This window comes from Geotrypetes seraphini, chromosome 3 (assembly GCF_902459505.1).
Source record: "Geotrypetes seraphini chromosome 3, aGeoSer1.1, whole genome shotgun sequence".
Taxonomy (NCBI): domain Eukaryota; kingdom Metazoa; phylum Chordata; class Amphibia; order Gymnophiona; family Dermophiidae; genus Geotrypetes; species Geotrypetes seraphini.
In genome coordinates, this window is record NC_047086.1 from 95,712,057 (window position 1) to 95,725,338 (window position 13,282).

Sequence of the window (13,282 nt, forward strand, 5' to 3'; positions counted from 1 at the left end):
TTGCAACATCCCACTGCAAACCTTTTCAGATTTAGCATGTTTGAGAGAAGGTAATGCTAATAGACACTTTTCAGTGGAGCATAATAGCCAAACTGGCCGATAAAGCTTAAAAATGCAGCTGAAAGAGAAGACACAGCATCATTTAAGATCTTAAAAATCAATACAGAAACCTTAACTCTAACTCTTCAGAAAATAAGCAACCAATGTAGTTGTTTTAAGATCAGTGAAATGTGCTCAAGCCATGATATCTCTATCAATAATCTCTCTGCTGCATTTTAAACAAGTTGCAAAGATTGGCAAGTAGAAAGCAATACACCCAAATAGATTGAATTAAAGTAATTTAACACAGACACCATTGCCTGCAAGACAAATAAAAAATGATAATCAGAAAGTAAGTTGTTCAAGTGCCTCAACAATCTCATCCTTAAAAAAAAAAAAAAACATTCTGCACAACTATCCTCACCTGGGAGTTTGAGTACTTAATTAAGCATGTATTGTAAATGATATATTTCTACAACTTGTATATGTAATTACCTGACCCGCTCCCAACTCACCCTTGCCCTCCCAAATCCATGCCCCTTTGAAATCCCATAAAGTATTCCCCCAAAATTCACAGGGGTTCCGTTCTAGGAACCCCCGCAAATTTTAAAAAAACCGCAAATGCAGTTTTTCACCTTTCAAAAGTCAGGGGAGGCAGGAGAGAGCAGCTGGAGCGCTGACAGGTGAATAAAATCACTCGCGGTCGCTCCGACCGCCTCTTCCTGTAGTAAAGTTGGGCTATACCAATCAGGAACTGCTTTGACATGCAGCTCCTGATTGGTGTAGCCCAACTTTACTACAGGAAGAGGCAGCGAGAGCAGACTACGAATGAGTAAATATGCGATTCGTGAACTGCAAATTCATAGGGGACCACTGTACTCTGGAATTAGCTTACAACTTATAGAATAGCGACTAAGGACAGTTATGCACATAACTGCTACATGGTGCCATTTAGTGCTGCCTGATTCACAATTCGAATTGGTTCACCGATTCACTTCGGGTGAATCAATTTGAATCGATTTAAAACAAACAAATAAAAAAACAAACACAAAACAAAAATCGGGCTCCCAATTCAGTAATTGACCCTCCCCCCATCTCCCCCTAAAGCAGGAGCGGCAGCGCTGCCTCTTGCTGGCCAGTCGCTGTCACACCTGCTTTAGTGGGGGGGAAGGGTCAGTCTGGAAGTGCTGGTGTCCAGCTTGCCCCCTGGCCTCCTGCTGGTGTCTGGCTTCCCCCCTGGCTTCCCGCGCACCATTTACCTACTAGCAGCAGCCTTCAAAGAAGATCGCTGGGGCTAGCGATCTCTGCAAGCTGCTATGTCTTCGGAGCCGTTTCCTCTGCCATGATCCCACCTCTCCTCTGATGTCAGAGGCAGGATCGTGGCAGAGGAAACAGCTCCGAAGACCTATAGCAGTTTGCACAGATCACTAGCCCCAGCGATCTTCTCTGCAGGCTGCTGGTAGTAGGTAAATGGTGCACGGGAGCCCAGGGGGAACACACAGGCCTTCCGGGGGGGGGGGGGGGGGCAGACCTTTGGAGGGGTGCAGACAGGCCTTTGGGGGTTGGTACAGGCAAGCCTTTGGGGGTGGGGGTGCAGGCCTTCGGGGGTGGGGGGCCCTGGTGTAGAAGTACATGGAGGGAGGGAGGGAAGGGGGGTTGAAAGAGATGTGCATATGCCAGACATATGCCCTCTTGCCATTGGGGTGACAAGATTCCACTATACAATGCTAGTATAACCCAGTATTGGTGCACCTTGCATTTAGGCACCTGTGGTTATACCTAAGGTGACCATATGTCTGGTGGTGAACGGGACTGTCCTTTTTTCAGTTTCCCTGTCCCGTTGTCCTCATGCACAGCTTCGGGACGCCAAAATGTCCCGTTTTCAGAGACGGTGTCCCGAAGCTGTGTGTGGGGCTAACAGGACAGGCAGGGCAGTGCTTCTTCCGGACTTTCCTGTTCATTAAAGGGATAGGAACAGCGCTCAGGCACCAATCGATGTGATCTGCCCTCTCCACTGTCCCCTAGGATGGGTCCTTAGCGCAGCAGCCGCAGGGCTCGGCGGTAGTTTGTGCAGGGCCTGGTGGGAGCGGTGCATTGTGGGAAGATGGCAGATGGCGTCGGCCGGTTGCAAGCCGAAGCTCTGCGTAGGAAGGAGTGTTTCAAGGCTCTGCAGGGGAGAAGATAATGCATTGCGAACTGAAGTGAGGGATGCAGCAGCGGGGACTCGGGAGGTGTAGAAGGGACTTATCAGGGAAAGGGGTGCAGGGCAGACGCGTCAACGTTTTAAAAGGATAGGGAAGGAAAAAAAAAAAAACAGGAAGATGTTGGACATGAAGGTTGTTTGGTGAAGGAAAAAAAACAGACATGAAGTGAGTAGGAAAACAAGTGGGAGATGCTGGACACGGGGTGGATGCAGTAAGAAGAAAAAGGAGGTTCTGGATATTGGAGTAATAGGTATATAGGGGGCATGCTGACAAAAAAAGAGGGAAAAGGAAGAGGAATGAGAGATGCCAAGTCCATGGCAGGGAGGGAAAGGAAAGGAGATGTCAGGGCATGGAGGGGGAGAGGAGTCAGATGCCAGACCACGGGAAAGGAAGGAGGGAGGGAGAGAAAAGAAGGAGAGGAGATGCCAGATAATGGAAGGGGAGGGGGAGATGGAAGGAGAGGAGAAATATGCCAGGGCATGGGGGGAGAGACGGGAAACAAATGCCAGACTAAAGGGAGGAGGTGCCCGAGCATGGAGGGAGAGAGATGCCAGGGCATGGGGGAGGGAAGGGAAGGAGATAGAGACGCCAGACCATAGGGTGGAGTGGGAAGGAAGGAAAGGAGAAGAGAAAAGAGAGATTCCAGAGCATAGGGAGACAGAAAAATTGAGAGGGGGTGAAGCTGAAATGAATCATGTACAAAGGAGACAGTTTATGGAAGGAGAATAGAAAGAAGGAAGATGCCATATGAAGAGAGAGAGGGCGGACACTGGATGGAGAGGGCAAAGAATGGAAGGGGCGAGACAGAGGGTGAACAGTAGATGGAAGGGGTAGAGAGAGGGGGACAGACACTGAATGGAAGTGTGGGGGATAGGAGGGACAGACACTGAATGAAAGTGGGGGAGAGGGGGAGCAGATGCTGGAAAGAAGTGGTGAGGAGAAAAAAAGGGCATATGATGGATTGAGGGAAGAGGATAGAGTTAGATACTGGAAGGGGTGAAGGAAAGAGGTGGCAACCTATAGGTAGACACAATGAAAGAGGGAAATTGAGGACTGAATAGTAAGAAAGAATTTAGAAAGAGGCAGAAAATAAATTAAGAAGGAAGAACAGGAGGAACGGAGCGGAGAGAGAGATGCCTAAGCAGGGGGGAAGGGGAGGAGACAGATACCAGACCTGGAAGGAGGAAAAGAGGAAGGAGACAGATACCAGATCTGAGGGGACAAAAGGAGGAGAGAGATATGCTAAAATCTGCTGGGAGGGAGGAAGGAAGAGGCAGAGAAAAGAGGAGGGTTGTAAGCAGATTAGAAAGACTAGAGAGAGAAAGGCCTGGACCAAAGGGGAAAGACAGGAGGCAGATGCAGGACTATGGGAGGTTCAGACAGAGGGGGAGAGACCTTGGGGAAGAACAGGGAGATTTAAGATCATAACAGAGGAGGGAGAGAGAGTGAGACTTGGAACAAAGGTACAAATGAGAACCGACACTGGATCTGGGGACAGTAACAGAGGGAAAAGAGAGAGAGACCTGGACCCAAAGGGGATGGGGCTGGATTGTTAAAAAAATGTTGGATAAGAAAGAAAGAAAGATTGGATGCAGTCAGAAGGAAGTGCAACCAGAGACTCATGAAATCACCAAACAAAGGTAGGAAAAATGATTTTATTTTAAATTTAGTGATCAAAATGTGTCTGTTTTGAGAATTTATATCTACTGTCTATATTTTGCACTATATTTGTCTATTTTTCTATAGTTACTGAGATGGCATTCCATATTTTAAAGTAATATGCCTTGACATCTTTGAAAAAAAAACAAAACTCGTAAATGATAATTAACATTTTCTCTGCATACAGTGTGCTTTGTGGGTTTTTTTAATTTTATGGTTTACCATTATTAATTAATAAGATATTGTGTGTACATGAAAAATGAATGGAAGAAATTGGGGGCGGGGCTGTATATTACTAGATGTCCCGTTTTGATGAAAAAATAAATGGCCACATTAGTTATACCAGCCATTGCTTCCCCCCTCCCCCCGTGATCTCCGCTCATCGGGCAAGCCCCTCTTATCTGTGCCCTTCTCTTCCACTGCCAACTCCAGACTCTGTCCCTTCTTTCTTGCAGTGCCGTATGCCTAGAACAGGCTGCCTGAATCAATACGTCATGCTCCATCCCTGGCAGTGTTCAAATCCAAGCTAAAGGCCCACTTTTTTAAAACTGCTTTCAACTCTTAAGCCCCAGTCAATGCTGTCAGATACCTATACCCACTATAATCTCCCCAACCCTGAATTATCCTGTCTAAATTATATTGTAAGCTCTTCTGAGCAGGGACTGTCTATTGTATGTTAAAATGTACAGCACTGTGTATACCTTTCAACACTTTAGAAATAATAGTAGTAGTACCTGCAGGCCCCCAAATGCAGCAAGGGTTTGTGACCAGGTGCAGCCAAGCTGGGATCAGCAAGTGACCTAACCCAGTGCACACAAACCTCGGCCGAACGGTTTGTGAGGTTGTTTGGTAGATTGGTACTGCTTTAATAAAAAAAGAGTTCAAAACTAATGGTGCAAATTCTTTGTACAGTTTATTGTTCATATACCACAAACATTAACTTCACTAAGTGATTTCTCAGGTTTGTATCTTCATAACAGACTTCAAAAATAATTCTCAGGTTTTAAGTCCAGCATTCACAAATCAACCAAAACAATTGCAGTTTATGCCAAAAATATGCCAAAACATAAAAACCTTATTTCAACAAAATGAAAGTTTTTCTTCTGCCAGGCAAAACTCCCTTGGGGTTAGACTTAATGCCCCAAGGGTGGGATCACTCTATGGATCAGCTTGGAAAGATCCCCTCCCAAGATCCCAACAAAATGGCTGCCTCTGGCATGTCTTTTAAAGTTCAAAACAAAAAAACTTCCAATTTCTCAATAATCTTGAGCCAACATGTAACCCCTTTTATCAATGGCCTTCAGCTTACTTCCATGCCTTCTAGGCTAGGCAAATCAGTTCTCTCTGTTTCCATGTCAGAGGAACTTTCACTATCAGCCATTTCAAAATCTGGCACAAAAATAGTATTATCATTAGCATTGCTTTCTTCTTCACAAACTTCTACCTTAGTTTGCTGGCATGGTGAGGACTGCTGCTTTCTGGCTCTCATAGGCTGTATTCTGCCTTCCTTCTGCTGTGTGGCTTTGGGTTGCTGTTAGTGGAGCTGCCTCTGTGTGAAAGTTACTCCCTTTTCTTTCACTGCAGTGTGCTGATTAGCTCTCACTGCAGGTGGGTTAGAGTAGCCTGCCCTCTGAAGCCATATAATCTGGCCTGAACCAGTATCAGCCTGATTGGGTGTTGCTTATATTCCATCCCTGTTTTTTCCCCTTCCCTGGCCCTGTGGCTGCTGGGACATGTAGTCTTCTTGGCTGTTTCCTTACAGCTGACTTGGGGAAAGCTAAACCAGTGTTGGATGCTTTAGGCATGGCTTGAGGAGGTTTAACTATGGGAAGGCTTGGCTTTTGAATATTCCTAGGGGTTGCTTTGGGAGTTAAATTAGCAGGTTTCGGAATACTTTTAATGTTTTTAGCTTTACTGTCCTCTTTTGGCAAGGCTTCCTCCCTAGAAACAGGGGCAGCCCTGTGACAAGGTGCACAACTTATTGTATCCTGAAAGTTGTACATACAAATAACAGCACTGCCAATGCCTCTGCCATACTCCCATTTGAACACTATCTTGAATTTGCATATTATGGGGCCCTTTTACCAAACAATGGTAAAAAGTGGCCTTAGTGTTCTTTTATGCAAACCATACCCAGACACAAAAGATCATTTTTACTGCTGGGTTTTTCTACTTTCCTTGTTAATGACCATGTGCTAATTTTCCCATTAGCACATGAGCCCCTAATGCCACACATTATGTAGTCAGTACCGGCTCATGTACTAAGGGGAAAATCCTATAAATGGTGTCCTGATTTTAGGCAGCAGTAGGAGTCCTACTGCTGTCTAACAAGCCATTCCACATTTTCTTTAAAAAAACACAAGAAACCTGAGACAGGCCTCCTACACTGTAAGTGTCTGTCACGGATGCAGGGAGACACGTTGAGACACTTAAGCTTGCCCAAGGCTGAACGTTGGCATTGTTTCAGCTGAAAGTAGCCTTGGGCAAGTTTAAGTGGCCCTAGGCATCTCCCTAGAGCCACAATAGATGCCTGAAATGTAGGCCAGCAAAATGCTGGTCTGCATTTCAAATAGACACAGCCGCTGAGCTGATAGCAGCAAGGAAATCTCCCTGCTGCGATCAGTTGAGTGGCCATGGCAGGAACCCCCTCCCCCCACAACATCAGCCAGTAGGAGGGATGCCTACTCCCTCCTGCTGGAACCCCCAAACCCCCACTCATGAAGTAAGCTTGGCAGGAGGGATGCCCACTCTCTCCTGCCCCCACCCTGAACTCAAACCTTCATGAACTCAACCCCCCCAACACCCCCAAGGCTCAGCCCCCCCCCCCCACCCTGTACCCATAACTCTACACCCATACCTTTCATTTTAATGTCTGGCTGGGGGATGCTTGCACCCTCTAGCCAGCTGGTCCGCCACTCCAAAATGTGGGTGTTCCCCTGACCGGTGCATTCTGGGATACACCGGGGAGGGGCCTAAGGCTCTGATTGGCTCAGATACCTAAGGCCCCTCCTATAGGAAGGGCATTAGGCACCTGGGCCAACTGGAACCTTAGGCCTTCTTCCCATTGCCTGAACCTTGGGGAGCTGTCAGGGGGGTTGGGTTCAGGGTTTGGGGGATGGAAACAGGGGATAGCAAACATCCATCCTGCCCAGCTTACTTCACAGGTGGGGATTTGAGGGTTCCAGTAGGAGGGAGTGGGCATCCCTCCTACCCAGCTTACTTCACTTGGGGGTTCAGGGGTTCCGGCAGCTTGTTCACCCTCTCTAAGGTAGGGAGAACGAGACAGCACTCTCTAAAGTTGAAAGGAGATAGATTCTGTACAAATGTAAGGAAGTTCTTCTTCACCCAGAGAGTGGTAGAAAACTGAAACGCTCTTCCAGAGCCTGTCATAGGGGAAAACACCCTCCAGGGATTCAAGACAAAGTTAGACAAGTTCCTGCTGAACCGGAATGTAGTCAGGTAGGGCTGGTCTCGGTTAGGGTGCTGGTCTTTGACCAGAGGGCCGCCGCGTGAGCGGACTGCTGGGCATGATGGACCACTGGTCTGACCCAGTAGCAGCAATTCTTATGTTCTTATGTAGAGCAGTGTTGATTCCCATGTAGATGGAGTTGCAGTAGTCCAGTTGCGGTAGTATCATCAGTTGTACAATTAAGGCAAAGTGGTATTGGTGAAAGTATGGTGTAGAGGAATTTCTTTTGGAGACTGGAGATTTGTGGTTCCATGGTAAGTATGGAGTCCAGTATGCAACCTAGGATTTTGGAGAATTCTTCTAATGCTTGTTGGTGCCGTCTGTTGAAGTGTGTGGAAGTATAGAACTTTGGTCTTAGCTGTGTTTAATTTTAGTTTGTTGGTAGTTGCCCAGATTTGGATTCTTTCAATATTTTGTGAGATTTTGTTGGTGATGTCCAAGTGATTGTTTTTTATGGGAATAAGGAGAAAGATGTCATCTGCATAGGACAATATGTTTTTGTCTTCAAATTTGATGTTACCAAGAGAGCTCATGAAGAGGTTGAATAGGATGGGGGAGAGTGGGGAGCCCTGTGGCATGTCACAGAAGGCCCTCCAGGGGTTGGAGATCTTTCCGTTCATTTTGACAATGTATTCCCTGTTTTGTAGGAAATCTGAGAACAATCTTAACACTGTGCCTGTTATGCCAATTTCTGACAATTTTGTTAGTAGTAGGTGGACTGAAACTCTTCATTCTATGAGGGAGTGCTGAAAGATTCTCAGCCCAAGAAAAGAATGACATGGATATGGTTCAATCAATGATTTGAAACAAAGTCAAAACATAGAATTTTGTTTCTACATACTGGCACTTAACGAAATAACACTCTTTTCAGCTACAGTGATAAAATAACGCTCAGAATTTAGGAAGTTGGTTGGGCAGGGTGAGAACTTTTCAGCATCTTCGTAGGTACAAAAAATCTCTCTTGTAGAACTATTAAGACTTATGTGATATATGTTTGTTGGTAATCCACAAAAATATTTATTGAAACAAACAAGTGACTTATCTTGAAAGGACAATACTTAAAAAATTCTCTCTTTCTTTTACTGTAGATCTCACCAACTGTGGCCAAGATTTTGCCTGTGGCCATTTCAGGCTGTCAAGCATCAACAATCTAGATGACAAAGAATAATCTGTGCTTTTTTCAATTTAGAAAAGTGTACAGAAACCAGTGCTAGATCGTACCAGTAATCAAAGCAAAAACTGCTAAAAATATTGCTAAAAAAAATCTAGTTTTTGGCTGCATATATGTACTACTTTTTGTCTCACCTTAGTTAAAGGGCTCCTTAGTTGATTGGAACTAAAATCACAGACCACCTACAGTTGGTGTAAATTTGTAACAATGTAAGAGCGTTATATTTTCTAAATTTCATGTCATCTTTTTAATTTATGTGTAAGGAACGTATGAAGGACAAATACAAAGGCTTGGCATAAGAACATAAGAAACGCCTTCACCGGATCAGACCAAGGTCCATCTAGCCCGGCGATCCGCACACGCGGAGGCCCATTTAGGTGCTCCTTTTTGGAGACCCGGTTTTCCCGTATCCCTCAATATGATTTGCAAGAAGGTGTGCATCCAACTTGCATTTGAAGAACAGTATTCTCTGCCACCACCTCCTCCGGGAGAGCATTCCAAGCGCCTACCACTCTTTGTGTGAAACAGAACTTCCTGACATTTGTCCTGAACCTGCTACCATTCAGTTTTAGGCTATGACCTCTTGTCCGCGTCACCTCTGAAAATGTCAGTAATGCTGCTTCCTGGTCAATTTGATCAAATCCCTTTAATATTTTAAAAGTTTCTATTAGATCCCCACGTAGTCTTCTCTTTTCGAGGGTGAACAGTCCCAGTTTTCCGAGACGTTCCATGTAGCTTAAATTCCCCATGCCTTTGACTAGTTTCGTGGCTCGCCTCTGTACCCTCTCCAACAGAATTTTATCCTTCTTAAGGTATGGAGACCAGTGTTGGACACAGTATTCTAAGTGTGGTCTGACCATTGTTCTGTAAAGTGGCATTATAACATCTTCTGACCTACTCGTGATCCCCTTCTTAATCATGCCTAACATCCGATTTGCTTTCTTCGCCGCCGCCGCACATTGAGCCGATGGTTTTAGGGTTCTGTCTATCAGCACCCCCAAATCCCTTTCTTGTTCGCATTTGGCTAATGTCACCCCCGACATCTTGTATTCATGTTCTTTGTTTTTCTTTCCCAGATGCATCACCTTGCATTTGTCTATGTTAAAACTCATCTGCCACTTTATCGCCCACGTTTCCAGCTGATTTAGATCTTTCTGAAGATCCTCACAGTCCCTCTGAGAGCCAACCGCCCGACATAGTTTTGTATCATCCACAAACTTGATTATATTACAAGTTGTTTCCTCTTCCAGGTCATTTATAAAAATATTAAACAAAATGGGACCAAGAACCGAGCCCTAGGGCACGCCGCTGGTCACCTTTTCCCATTCCGAGAATTTCCCATTTATGGTTACCCTCTGCGTTCTGTTCTCTAACCAATTTCCGATCCATCCGTGCACTTCTCCTCCTATTCCATGACTTAATAGTTTACTCATAAGCCTTGCGTGCGGAACCTTGTCAAACGCTTTTTGGAAGTCCAAGTAAATTATGTCCACTGGATCTCCACTATCTATTTGCTTGTTAACCTTCTCAAAAAATTGAAGCAAATTTGTCAAACATGACCTCCCTTTCCTGAAGCCGTGTTGACTATCTCTCACTATGTTGTGCTTATCCAAGTGTTTTACAATGCGGTCCTTAATTAGTGTTTCGATTATCTTCCCAGGAACCGATGTGAGACTCGCCGGTCTGTAGTTTCCTGGTTCACCTCTTGATCCTTTTTTGAAAATTGGGATGACATTTGCTATCCTCCAGTCATCTGGTACTTGCCCGGTTCTAATTGACATGTTAGCTAGAGATTGTAGTAGTTCCCCAATTTCTATCTTAAGTTCCTTTAAAACTCTCGGGTGAATCCCGTCCGGTCCAGGGGATTTATCACTTTTTTTAGTTTGTCAATCTGAAAGTAAATCTGGTCCAACTCCACATTTATTGATGTTAGGCTCTCCTCTATGCCTCCGGTGAATACTCTCCCAGTGTCTGGCATTGTTGTAGTGTCCTCAAAGAATGAATTTAACCTATCAGCAACCTGTTTGTCTTCTTTGATTGACCCTATCATTCCTTGGTCGTTGAGAGGGCCCACTGTTTCTCTTGCTGGTTTCTTCCCTTTTATATATCTAAAAAAGGGTTTAAAGTTTTTGTTTTCTTGCGCTATCTTTTCTTCATAGTCTTTTTTGGCTTGTATTACCGCTTTATGACACTTTTTCTGGTCTATTTTGTGACAGTTCCAGGCCTCCGTCGTTTTTTCCCGTTTCCATTTTTTAAACAAGTTCCTCTTCTCCCTTACTGCAACCTTCACCTCTTTGGATAACCAAGCTGGTTCTCCTTTGTTCTTTTTTCGCCTTCCTTTGGATATCTTCGGTATGTAAAGATTCTGAGCTTCAATAATGGTGTTTTTCAGTAGAGACCATGCTTGTTCAACTGAATGGATTTCTGCTTTGCCCTTCTTGAGCCATTTTTTAACCATGGTTCTCATGCTGTCGTAATTTCCTTTTTTGAAGTTAAAGGTTGTGGTTTTAGTCTTGATTGGTTTCCCCTTTCCGATGCCAATGGTAAAATTGATCATATTGTGATTACTTGTCCCCAGCGGGGCTGTAATTTCTACATCTGCTGTCCTTCCAGTAATGCCATTTATAACCAAGTCCAGGATTGCGTTTCCTCTTGTCGGTTCACCCACCATTTGTTCAAGGAAACAATCTCCTATCATCTCCAGGAATTTTGTCTCTCTGCCGCAGATTGACGTTCCCAGTTTCCAGTCTATCCCCGGAAAGTTGAAGTCCCCCATGATCGTTACATTTCCTGATTTACATCCACAGTGAATTTCCTCCATCATTTCTTTGTCTGTTTCTTCAGTCTGTCCTGGTGGTCGATAATAGAGGCCAATTTGTATATCTGCTTCTTTTTGTCCAGGAATCTTTATCCAGAGGGACTCTAGTTTACTATTTGCTTCCATCTCCCCCTCTCTAACAGACTCTATTTCCTCCTGGACGTACAGGGCAATGCCTCCCCCTTTTTGCCCAATCCTATCTCTTCTGTATAGTTTATATCCTTGCAATGCCGTGTCCCATACATTTTCTTCATTCCACCACGTTTCTGTTATTCCTATGATATCCAGTTGTTTATCTTTTGCTAGTTCTTCCAGTTCGCCCATTTTGTTTCTTAAGCTTCTAGCATTTGTATACATACATTTAAGATCTGTGCGTGCTAATTTCCTGGATTTAGTGCTTCTCCCACCACCTTTTGTATCCATTTGATCTTTTTCGTTTTCATCGCTTCCCGTAGTTTCATCTTGTTCTTCCCCTATAGCTGTGTGTTTTTTTGAAGTTTCTTCTTTCGGATATCCTGGTGTTCGGGCCATCGACTGGTTGTCGACTGTCGGCTCTCCCCTGATCTTTAGTTTAAAGCCTACTCAATGAGATGTGAGAGAATGATTTTAGCATACAGCTAGATCAGGCATCTTGACAAGTGTTTTGGAACAAGTTCCTGAGAGCTTCACCATTAGTCTGTTATGTGATCTTCTATTTTTCGTCAACCTTTCTATTGTGTGTGATATATGTAGCTCTCTATAGTATAAATATCAGTTTTTTGGATCGTTGGAATTTAGCACAGTAATCCTTCACATCTGTATGGAAAGATGCTGAAATCGTCATCGATCCTTAATATATTTTCTTCTTTGTACCCATTTATTTTAAGACTTAAATAATTTAATGAATATGAAAAAGTTTTTGTGAAAATTTTTAAGCACTTATCTTTCTTCGCTGAAGCTCTGTCATATAGCAGGACTTCTATTTTTCATGACACATACTGGAGGGCATTAGAGACCTGGTTGAAATTTTCAGATTTATGTGAAAAGGATCAGGACATCTTGATCATGTAACCAGAAAACTGGTATCCTTTCTCAAGTTCATATTTATTGTGAACATTTAAAAAACATGTTGGCAATATTGTTCTGCCCCACATTCATGAGAGCAGATTGCTTAAGATATGTAAACAGTGTTCACTGCTTTGGGCTCAGTAAGCTGGAGCACCCCCCCCCCCCTGTTCCCAGTGTGTGTTGCTGCACCTCAGTGGGCTGAATCCCCCCTTCTCCTGCTTCATGTGTGTATATAGATAGGGTTGCCATATGGCTCCAGAAAAAGGAGGATGGATTGAGACATCCAGGTTTTACTTCCATTGCTTTCAATGGAAATCAAGCCCAGATGTCTCTATCTGTCCTCCTTACTTCCATTGCTTTCAGTAGAAGTAAAGCATTACATCAATTGATGAACTCTGCTGCGAGGTTGATCTTGGGTATCCCATGTAGAACACATCACCACAGTGTTAAAACAGTTGCATTGGCTTCCAGTGGCACAAAGGGTCTGCTTTAAGACCCTCTCAGTAGTACATCAGAGTCTGTTTCATTGAATTTTCAAACTTTGTGGGAGGTTGACTTTGTAATTGATGACTCAGTCTATAAAACTAAGTTTTAGTTCAGTTTAGTTTAATATGTGGTCTGAAGGTACCATGAGATTGACCTCTATGAAGGAGAATACTGTTCGGTATGTTAAATTAGAATGGCAATGATGTCCGTGGCGGGAGTAAAATTATAGAATCTGTTCCGATCATGCAGAACTCATAGGTTCAAATCCCAGCACATATTTTAATTATGGCATTCTACCTTGCAGGTGCACCTTGATGATCTCACAATGAGGTTATCATTGTGTAGCTGCACATCTCCATTTGCAATGAAGCAGAAGCCATGCTAAGGTC

The 13,282-nt window shown here is 44.1% G+C and overlaps 1 long non-coding RNA gene across 2 annotated transcripts in view; it reads right to left on the minus strand.

Moving 5' to 3' along the window:
* The window catches only part of LOC117356588, a 40,584-nt gene extending 35,087 nt beyond the window's left edge, over positions 1-5,497 (minus strand). For both annotated transcript variants that reach the window (XR_004538675.1, XR_004538674.1), the window contains exon 1: positions 5,347-5,497. This is a non-coding gene — a long non-coding RNA (uncharacterized LOC117356588). The remainder of the gene's footprint in view (positions 1-5,346) is intronic.
* Positions 5,498-13,282: the final 7,785 nt, after the last annotated feature.